Below are 10,321 nucleotides of genomic sequence, written 5' to 3'. Positions count from 1 at the left end.
AAGAGTAATTTCACTGTGCTTTTTTAAGTAGTGAAAATGAAATATTTTTTTTGGTCCACCCAGAATGCTTTGGAGTAACCCACATGTGCTACTGTCCATTCCTGCACCTTCAAGCAGGGTTTTTTTCCACTGTTATGTTTCGGATGTGGTATTTCTTCCCTTCTACTACTTTCAAAGAAGAAAGATGCTGTTTTTTCCTACAGGTGGCTGAATCTCAGCTGGTACGAAATAAAATCTAGTTCCTTAAGAGCAGCATCTTGCTTCACCTTGGGGCAAATATTTTTCTTACTCTTAGGAGAAAGTATTTACTAGAACTGGCAGGGGAAGTGGAGCGTATCTAAGAATATGACACTCTGTCTCAGGTCCATCATGTTTTACTACCCAAAGTAGTTGGGACACATCTAAAGCTACATCTTCAACTACGTAAATACCTCTCGGAGCTGTCAGCTATTAGTTTAGACAGGCCATAACACTGCCCTTACTACCAGAGGAGACAAGGCAGCTGAGGATATCTTTCATCTGGATGGAGTAGCCAGGGCTAATGTTCAATAAAGGTCTTGTGAAAGTAGTACTTGGATTGGGATCAGAGGCATGGAAGGCCTGAAGCCGAATTAAGGCTAGTGACTGAGGTTCTGTTGTGTTCAAACATCACGAAAGAGCTTGCCAAGCTGACTGAAATCTAAATGAACAGAAACATTTTGGAGTTACTTGCTTTCTCTTTTTCTCTCTTGCCTCAGTTCCCTGTCCCTGTGGAGATTTTCAAAGAGAAATCCCCCTCTCTGTGGTGAAAGTACCCGTGAGCATTGCTGGTTTGACTGTTTCAGTTTGTGGATGTGTTTGTTTGTCAGTTATGTCAGCAAAAGTTGTATAATGTGGTTTAATTAGTATAGAAGAGCTCATACCAGTTGCACTGGTGTAAGTTTTGGTCTCACAGTACTTTTTTGGGGGATGGAAGTAAATGAGGTTGTAATATGGTCTCTTCTGCTATGGCAGGTTGACCCACAGGATTTCATTTTCAATCCAGTCCCTTGAAGAAGATTTTGCATCCTCAGCCTGCTAGCCGAACAGCTCACAGAGGTGATCTGTGAGAGATTTTGGCACAAATTGGCTTGGTTGGCGTTACCTGGTGGGATTACAGCTTTCTGCTGTGCCAGGTTTTCTAAGACTGACTGCTGCACCAGCAGTTAAATCAGACCAACTTTTAAGCATGATAAAACATGATATGCTCAGTCTGTAAAAGTGGGAGAGAAAGTCTATGTACTGATATGGCACACATAGTAAAAGATCTCCCTGTTCCTGGAACAAAGATCAGAGATAAATCCAGCCCTGGGTCCCTTCCAAACCTTGAAACTGGTGGTAGAGGTTTGGGTTCAAGGCCATCTCTAATATTTGCTTTGGGGAATGGTTAAAACTGGACGTCTTTGCTTGCCAAGACCTGTCACTTGAAGGGAGTGGCTGGCTTAGGTCAGTAGCGGTGCTTAGCAGCTGTGGTCAAGCTGTAAGAGCTACTTGGTTGCTCTCATCACGACCACTGTTCACAGCAGTGGTGGACAAGAAGGGACTCCTGCTTTGCTGCCTGGAGCTGACTGGCAGAGCTGTGGCAGAGGTCAGCTCTGCTCTGCTGCCAAAAGCAAGGGAGAGGCTTCCTCCTGTGGGGTTTTTAACTTGTCTTGATTTTGCAGGAGCACTGGCTGGTTTCCAGATGCTCTCTTTTCATTCAGCTGGCCCAGATCCTCTGGCAGTCTCCTCTGCACTCTGAGTGTTCTCCACTTCCCACCCTAAGCTGGTGTGCAGGGTTGCTGTGGGCTGCTGAACAACTGCCACTTTCCATTCAGTGGCCAGCTGTCCGTCACTGGTGGGGAAAAGTGATTTATATGCAAGAGAAAGCAATAGCTGGCACAGTCTAGAGGCAGGAGCCAGAAACACTGGATTCGTTTCACCTCTGTGGCTGATTTCTTTCATGACCCTGGGCACGTGTTTGAAAATCCACTGTGCCTCACTTGCTCTGCCTCTACAGCAGGAGCTGCCCCCACTGGGGGTGGGGGGGTGTAATGAGGGCAAATTGACCTTTGGGGTCACAAATCTGGGGCTGAATGGAAACATTCAGAAGAAACCATTTTTTCCTCCTTAGCAGAATTTGACTTTTACCTAAGTTCTTTGGGGGAAGGTTTGGTGCGACCTGCCGGCTGAGATGAGCTGGTTTTGTGCTGCTTACATGCCTGACTCCACTGCAGGGAGGCTGCTCGAAACTGGGCTGCAATCCTTCTCGTAAGGCATTGCGGCATGGTTAGGTTTTGGTGTGAACTGGAACGAAACCACCCTCTGAAATGCTGAAATTCCCTGCACAGTTCAATTATCCTTGAATTGGCCAGTGGGGAAATCAAAGGCTCTGGATCTGTTCCCCACTGTTAAATATTAATACAGCACGGCGATACTAGGCAGGAAGGCATCCCCTCGGGTCAGCTCTGTGCAGGAGGGGCTGTCTTGGCTGTGAAGAACCGGTGCGAGAGAGAGGTCGGGCACAGGGGACTCTGGAGTGACGTGACTTGCTCAGACTCCTTGGCAGCTGAGTAGCATGGGCTCCCGGCCCGTGCTGGGCCACGTTTCCTTTGCCACAGGCTCCTTCTGCAAGAGCTGCCACGTGCCGCGATGTCACATCCCTCATCCCCCTGGAGCTTGCCGTGTGCTGGGACATTTTGAGAGGAGCCAGGAAAGACACCGTGCCCGTGTGCCCCGCCGCGCTGCCTCCTTTGCCGAGGGAAGTCAGCGGGGTGTGACAGAGAGCCCATGTTTTACATAAGTGCAGGCAGCCTCCTCGCCGCCGGCCCAGGTGCAGCTGCGGGCTGGGTACGAGAGCCCCGAGGGCTCTGTGCGTCACGGGAAGGAGCACCGAGATGGGGCAAGGACAAAAACAATGAGAGAGAACACCTCCCCTTGGGAAACGTGGCCCTGGTGTGCAGGGTCTGCTCTAGCCTCTGGATCCCAACACCCTCTCGGCACTACAACAAGCTGTGCCAGTGATGCCTTTTCTTGGTCTTAAAATCAAGAGTCAAACACGGTTAGAAGGGAAAAAGGGATTTTACCTTGGTATTTATTTTAAGGATCCTTAGGTGCACTACGTCCAGGTGGAATGCACTGAAATGCACACCTCAATGCACACCCCCAAAAGATCTAACATTATAGGTCTTACTAATTAGCATATCTATCAAAAATTCCCCAATGAGAGGCTTGAAGGAGCCCCCCCCCAAGGAATCTTCCCCTGGATGGTTCTATCTCAGTTTACAGAATGTGTTCTGGAGAGGACCTTGGGATCTGGGGCACGCTATCCTCTACCCACGAAGCTTCTAAAATGTTTAGTCTCTCAGCTTGACAAACAAGTCTAAGAATGTAGGCAAAAAGAATACAGAAGTTGTAAAAAGTATAACAGGGGTATAACAGAAAAGGCAAAAAATCTTCATGGCATCACTAGGGCCAGCTGAAGCACCTGTGCTCAGGCATGCTGGAAAAACCTAAAAAGCCCAGCTAGCATTCAACAAGCTAAGGAGGCTTTCCCCATTTTCTGTCACTATGGAGTACCGTGTTTCTATCTTCCCATGAAAGCTCTCCAGTCCCGCTATGTGCACACCATACAGTGACAAGGTGACAGTGCCATGCTGCAACTGAGGCTGCTTTGCTCCTGCCCTGTGCTCCGATTGTTGAAACACTTGGGTGTTTGTTGAGGGCTGGCAGTCCTTGAGGCACTATCATTGTCTGCACTGGTCAGCTCAAAGCTCTCCTGAACCTCTGTGCTGGCCACTCTCCTAGTTTTGACAGCAGCATTGGCATCACCCCAGTGTGAACATTCAATTTTTTTTCCTCCACTGCTGTTTGTTTTGCTCGCTCTTCCAGAGATCACAGATGTGAAGCCAGGGCTGCATTTGCCTCAGCTCAGTAACAACCTCTGGCTCATGTGGTGGTGGAGCATCTCTCTTTAAAGAAGACACGTGCCAGAATCAACTAATTAATCCTCATTCCCCTGTGGGACTGAGGGGTGACTCAGTGCCTCGTGCTGTTATGCTGAACAGCAGAGGATCAAAGGCATTGGAGCTGGGGAAGCCCTGGGATAGCACAGTGTCACTCTGTGCCTGCACACCAGGTACCTGTAAAGGCTTGATCTTGCACATTTATCTCCAGGACTTTTTTTAGCCATGCAGGGGTTTGAAAACTCTGCAACCTTAGAGACAAGGCTGGAGCTGCCATCACCTTGCTCTGGAGGGAGTGTTTTTACTACCTGATGTTGCCTTTTTACCTTTTCTCTTCATTACAACCCAAATTGGCCATCCTGAGCAACTCTGCCTCCTGACCTACAGGTCCTTCACTGCACCCCTGTGTATGTGTCTGGGTGAAAGGCATGGCAGGGAGGCTTAGGCACTGCTGAAATTGAGCTGGTGGTGGTGGTGCATGTCCCTCTTGGGCATTGTGACCCCCAGCATGCTGCATGCCAGGCTGTGCCAGCATGGTATGGCAGCCCTGAAGAAGTGCAAACAAACCCCAACACCTGGCCTTGGGCTGCCCTGGCATCCATCATTCTGCTGCGTGAGCTGCTCGCAGAGAAGGGAAAGGGAGCTGCTTGCACGCAGATGTTGTGTAATACAGACCTACTTCAAACACAAGTTTGCAGGCTGGGAAGTGTTTGCCCAGTCCAGGGGGAAGAGGAAAACCCTCTGGGACGAGGGCTTCTGCACTGCATCTTCTGCTCTGTGTCATAAAGGAGATGAAACATGAAGTGTGTGCTTTCTTCAAAACCTGGGTCTTACCCAGGTTGCATGTGGAGCATCACCTGTGAGAATCCCCCGAGTGTGCATGAGCTGTGGTTTGGCTGAGCTCAGCCACTGTATGGGACTAATACATAGTGATGTTGTGCTATAAATTATATAGTCGGAATGTTCGCCATCTGCTCTGCACTGAAAGCTGAGTGTGATTGAGATCTTCCCCACTTCCCAAAGCTTGACTCTCTTGCCAAGCTTGAAATGTGTGTGTGGATCTCCTGTAAGTGGTTCTGATTGAATCAGGTAAAGAGGGAATTTTTTAAGCAGGCTGCAATGTTCCCTGCACCCAAAGTGAGAGCTGAAGCAGCGGCCAGCATCCTATTATAAGGCTATGAGTAAAACTGAGTCTGATTTCATGTTAACTAGGTTCTAAAGGGACTGAATCTTGATTGCAGGGGTCATATCAAAGATTTAAAATAGTAATGCAAAAAGCAAAGGAAACCCCACAGTGATTCATATAAGAAGGGGAAATAAAGAGAGTCATGGAGGAAGAAGGAGTTTGAGGGGGCCTGAATTGCTCTGCTGCCCAAAAGCAGGAGGGGATTTGAATCAGATTATCCTCATTAGATGTCTCTTTAAAGCATCATCAAGCCAGATGAATGGTCTGGGGGAGAGCTTGCAGGCATGGTGGCTGTGATTATCACCAGGGATTTGAAGTCCTAGTTATCTAGCTTAGAGACAAGATTATTAGGGGGTAGAAAGCTATTCCTGCCCTCAGCCTCTAATGTGCATTTTTAGGTTGGGTGATGGGAAATGCTACATTGCTGCACAGCCCCTTGGAAGCCTGCCTGCATCCTCTGGTGGTCCAGCCCTCTGCAGTGCTGGGGGTGCAGTGTGGAAGGGAAAGGGACCTGTGCTGTCCAGGAGGTCTTTCATGGGGGTAGACAGGCAGCCTTCCCTGTGGACTGTGGCAAAATGCAGGCAACACCTCCCATATAGGTGCTTACACTGAGATAGGAAATGGGGAGGGAATCTTGGGAGGGGGGATTATATCCGCCTACCTTGGCAGAACTCTTTGCTCCCCACAGCATCTCCCTTCTTGTGACAGCCTGTGCCAAAGCAACTCATCCTTCTTCCAGCTAGAGCCTTTGAGGCCCCAAAGGCTCAGAAGTTGGTGTGGCTGTTACAGAGGGAACCCCTGCGAGCTGTGGGGAGGGCTCTCCCCTTGAAAGGGAATCAATGGACATTGCCCGCAGGTTCTTTGGAGTTCATCCGCAGGGGTGGTGAATATGGCACAAGGCTGCTGGCAGTCACTCTCCACCTCCTCAGCTCTGCAGCTGCAGCAACTCCTCATCCTCCCCTTTATCTCCTTCCCTACTCTGTGTGTTGCACTCCTGTTTCTTCTCTGGGCTTTGGCAGGATGGCCAAGGCATTGAGCCCAGATGCCAGCCAGAAGAGGAGGTGCACAGGCCAAATCCTAACATCGCATCCTTAATACACTCATGGAAATTTATAACATTATTCTGCACTCAAGCCTGTGCAAATGAAATCACTCTGGCCTTTTTACACCAGGCTGGTACCTAACGGTCTGTAGGAAGCTGGAGAAGGTTACAGAGATACTGGGGCAAGTGTGGCTTTGATTTTTGGCTCTGGAGTCATCTGCTGGAGATTCATGCCTTGAGAGTGCAGTAGTGGGGTTTCCCACTGTGAGTACTGGGGAGATTTTCACCCCGGCGTAAGCGATGCCTGATCTGGCTGAACCCACCTGTTCAGAGGTTTTTCCTGTGGCAACACATCACTCTCAGCCACTGGTTGCTGTTTCAGTGCTGGAGGTGCTGCCTGGCCCTGTCACGGCACGCGAACACTCCCTATGAACAGCCACAGGCCAAACTAGGGGGACACTTGCCCCCCCCCCTCCCCCCCAGTTGCCCAAGGGAGGCAGGATAAGATCCCACTTCTCTTCAGGATGGGGGTGGGGGCAGCATCGCTGCTGCAGGCAGAGTGGGCAGGGAGTTTGTGTACTGTTTGTTCACATCCAGGCAGAAGAGCCAGGCTCAGCTAATGCTGTGTTGCTCATGATGGGAGAGGGGCTTTCAAGAGCCAGAGCAGTGCCAGGGACCCAAGCCTTACTGAGTCCCTTCCCCACGCTCTGCACAGCAGCAGGAGCAGCCAGCACACCGGCTGGAAACACCTCTCCTCCCCACCAGGGGAGATCAAGGGCTCAGCTCCTCCTGGGCTGGATCAGGCAAGGAAGGCTTTTCCCATATCCTCTGTGCTGCTGTGTCCCTCTTGGGCTCTATGAGTGAGGGAGTGGGAATGAGCAGAGGGAGTTTGAGCTCAGGAAGTGTTGACCCACTGCTTTGTAACCCCAGATGGTTCTTCAACAGGCAGCCCACTGAGAAGCCTAATTTGGGTGTTCAGCATCATCCCTGCAGCGGTCCAAGGCCCCTTGCGGAGAGAGCCAAGGACACCTGCCCATTTTCCTTTAGCCTTGCGGACAAGCACAGCTCCAGGGACACATAGTCAAGGAGCAAGGAGCCAAATTACATTCAGCAGGGTGGGGCACTGCCCCACACCAAACACCCCATGCAGGTGGCTGAGCAGTGCCACAAACCCCCTTGATAGGAAGCAGAGTACCTACAGAGGGATCTGGGGTTTAGAGTGACTGTGAAACTCTTGAAACCTTTGGTTTGTCGTATTGTTCCTAAAATCTCCCCCAGATTTTGTCCCTAAGCCCACCTGGCTTTAAGAAGGGTCCCAATGGATTCCGAGGAAGAGGTTTATGCTGGAGCTCTGGGAAACCTGCTCCTAATAGCCATAGTGGTACTTTTTGGGAATGTTTCCCACTAGCCCACTCAGGGGTGTTGGGAAGGCGTGCTGGGATGAGGTGCCAAAAGGACTTTGGGGGCTGGCTCCAACCAAAGCATTCTAGTGGCACCATCTGAATGTGGGGCAGATGTCAGGCTGTGCCGAGATGTTCCCGAGGCATTGGGTGCATCCTGTCAGAGGTTTGTCCTGAGGTAACTAGGTCTGCTCAGTAAACACCTCGCAACTTCTCTGCTCAACAAGCCTTTGGGTTTCCGGTGTGCACGAGCACAAGGTGAACTTTCGGGGGATATTTTCTGCTACACACGGTTTTGCAAGTGCGTGCGTGAGTCACTTCACCTACCCCTGACACCAGAGGAACCGCTCACACAAGTTCAGTCACTCATGTGTGCACGAGCCCTTGCAGGCCGCTGCAATTCCTCCACGCTCCTGGAACACCAGCACTGCCTGTCCACCACAGGCATCCCAGGGATCTCAGCTGATCTGAGCTGACCTCGGCCAAAGCCATCCCTCCAGGTGTGGGATGGGAGCAAATCGCACTGGAAATCGAGCTGTCTGACTCTGGGATGAAGACATAATTCTTAAATCGCTCATTTGATATCTTTTCTGGTTTATTTGTTTAATAAAAGGACTTAGCCAGAGACCCAGGCTCCTGGGGCTTTCATTTCTCTGCAGAGGAGATAAGAAAAGCGCATTTCCTTATCCAGTGAGTCATTTTTTCTGCTCTTTAATTATGCATTTGTGCGATTATCAAGCGTATTCAGCTCTGAGATGCAAACAGCTCAAACTACTTACCAAGCTTTAACTTTTGCTATTCCAAAAACGATCACAGTTATGAAGGGTAGGGGAGGCAAAGATGGGGGAGATGAAAAGGGGGACAGCTGATGCCCAGAACCTGGGCTGTGCTTGTGAGCAGGCCCACGTGTGAGTGCTGCTGGGGTAGTCAGCACTGTTTTTCTCCTTGAGTAAGCATTACCATGTGTAAATCCAAACATACCTTCTTGGCCCAGGAGGAGGCAGACAAGCTGGGAAGTGGGCAGGGAAGACCTGTAGAGCATGATAAAGAGGGCTGAGAAAATGGGGGGGAATAGGTTAAGGTCAGTGGCAGCAATGAGGCTGCAACATCCTTCCATGTAGCAGGACTTGGGAGAACTTTATTTATAAGAGGGCATGACAGCTGCCATCTCTGGGCTCCCCACCATGCATTTGGAACTTAAAGTTTTCTTGCCATGTACTGAAATGGGAGCTGTCAGCCCCTGAGCTTTAATGTAAATCTCACCCTCCGTGGTGAAAGCAATGTGTAAGTTACTTGGTTTGGGCTTTCCCCAGTGTGCATATTTGACTGGAGGGCTCACAGTGTTAATCTTTAAGTGTGGTACAGCAGATGCTGGGAACCATTTCCCACCCCACACTTTAAGCGAAGCAGGAAGGAGAGACAGGAAGAGGGCCAGGGTGACAGTCCTATGGTGGGACCCACAGAAACAGGGACTGGGGGTCACTGAGAGATGATCGACATGGGGGAAGTACAGTGGGGGCATTTGAGAGGAGAGAAAAATGGGAATGATGGAGGAGCATACCCCTTTGGGAAAAGGAGACAAGCCAGTGGAAACACCCCAGGGCAAGAGGAACAGCAAAGCCTTTAGAGCAAGGAGGTGGTTTGGGGACAGGTATCCTGACAGAGCACTGGATGTTTGATGGGGATCTTCTGCCTACATGCATGTCTTCAGTCCCACCAGCCCTTAAGACAATGTATTTTCTCAGCCCTAGACCCTGCACTTGCACTTCTGAGAGCTGCCTACTGGGGACAGTGAGGATTCCAGGTTCCCTCTCCTTGCCTGGTCTCCCGATTGTGCAGCTCAGATGCGGACTGGAGCGAGCCTTGGCTTTTATTTTTCTTCCTGCTGTGGGTCATGGCACTACATCACAGCTTTCCATCCCCTGGAGCTGCTTCTGCTGCCCTGCTGCTGGACACTTGTCTCTCTGACTCCTATGCCTGCACCCCAGCCCCGGTCCCCATCTGGGGTGTGCAAGAGGCAGAGGGTCAGCTAAAGTGGGATATGGAGAGATATCCTACTGTTTGACACAATTCCCCTGGGAGATACGAGCAGGGGCGAGCGCAGCCTGCTCAGGGCAAGCATCGAGGCAGAGGGTGCCGAGGTGGCTGTGCCGTTTGTGGCTCAGGGCTGCACTGAGACAGGGAAGTGCTTGGCATGCCCCCACTCGATTGGGGAGTTTTATTTTGACTAAGATGGAGTGGGAATAACGGAGCCACAAGCACAAGAATGATGGCCGGGCTGTCGCAGCTCCTCAGTGCAGCCCACAGCCCTCTGGCAGCCATTCCTGCTGGCATGGTACAGGGGTGAGGGAGCAAGCATCTGGCCACACTGGCTGGAAGGGGAAGTGAAATCACGGCAGGTGTGGAACTGAGAGGGCAGTGACTGGTTTTTGGCTGGGACTTAGGCTTGCCTGGAGCCCTGCCATGCCTAAGGTGGGACTGAGACTGTGTTGGGGCTGCTTTGGCACTGCTATGATGCAAACTACCCTCTGGGAATGCTGCTGGCAGGGAGGGAGACGTGCTGTAGGGCAGCTCCTCCCCTGCTGGGCATGGAGTACAGAAAAACTGCACTTGGGCTGAGATCTAGCATGGGGAGCTGGTGACTGCATCCCACTCAGGGCTTCAGAGGGTGCAATGTGGAGGCTGTGGGCTCAGATTGCACAGCAGTCACTGGAGAGGGGCAGGCATATTC

The sequence above is a fragment of the Corvus hawaiiensis genome, chromosome 4, assembly GCF_020740725.1.
Source record: "Corvus hawaiiensis isolate bCorHaw1 chromosome 4, bCorHaw1.pri.cur, whole genome shotgun sequence".
NCBI classification, from domain to species: domain Eukaryota; kingdom Metazoa; phylum Chordata; class Aves; order Passeriformes; family Corvidae; genus Corvus; species Corvus hawaiiensis.
The sequence above is the reverse complement of the archived record's forward strand: the minus strand, read 5'-3'. Positions refer to the sequence as shown.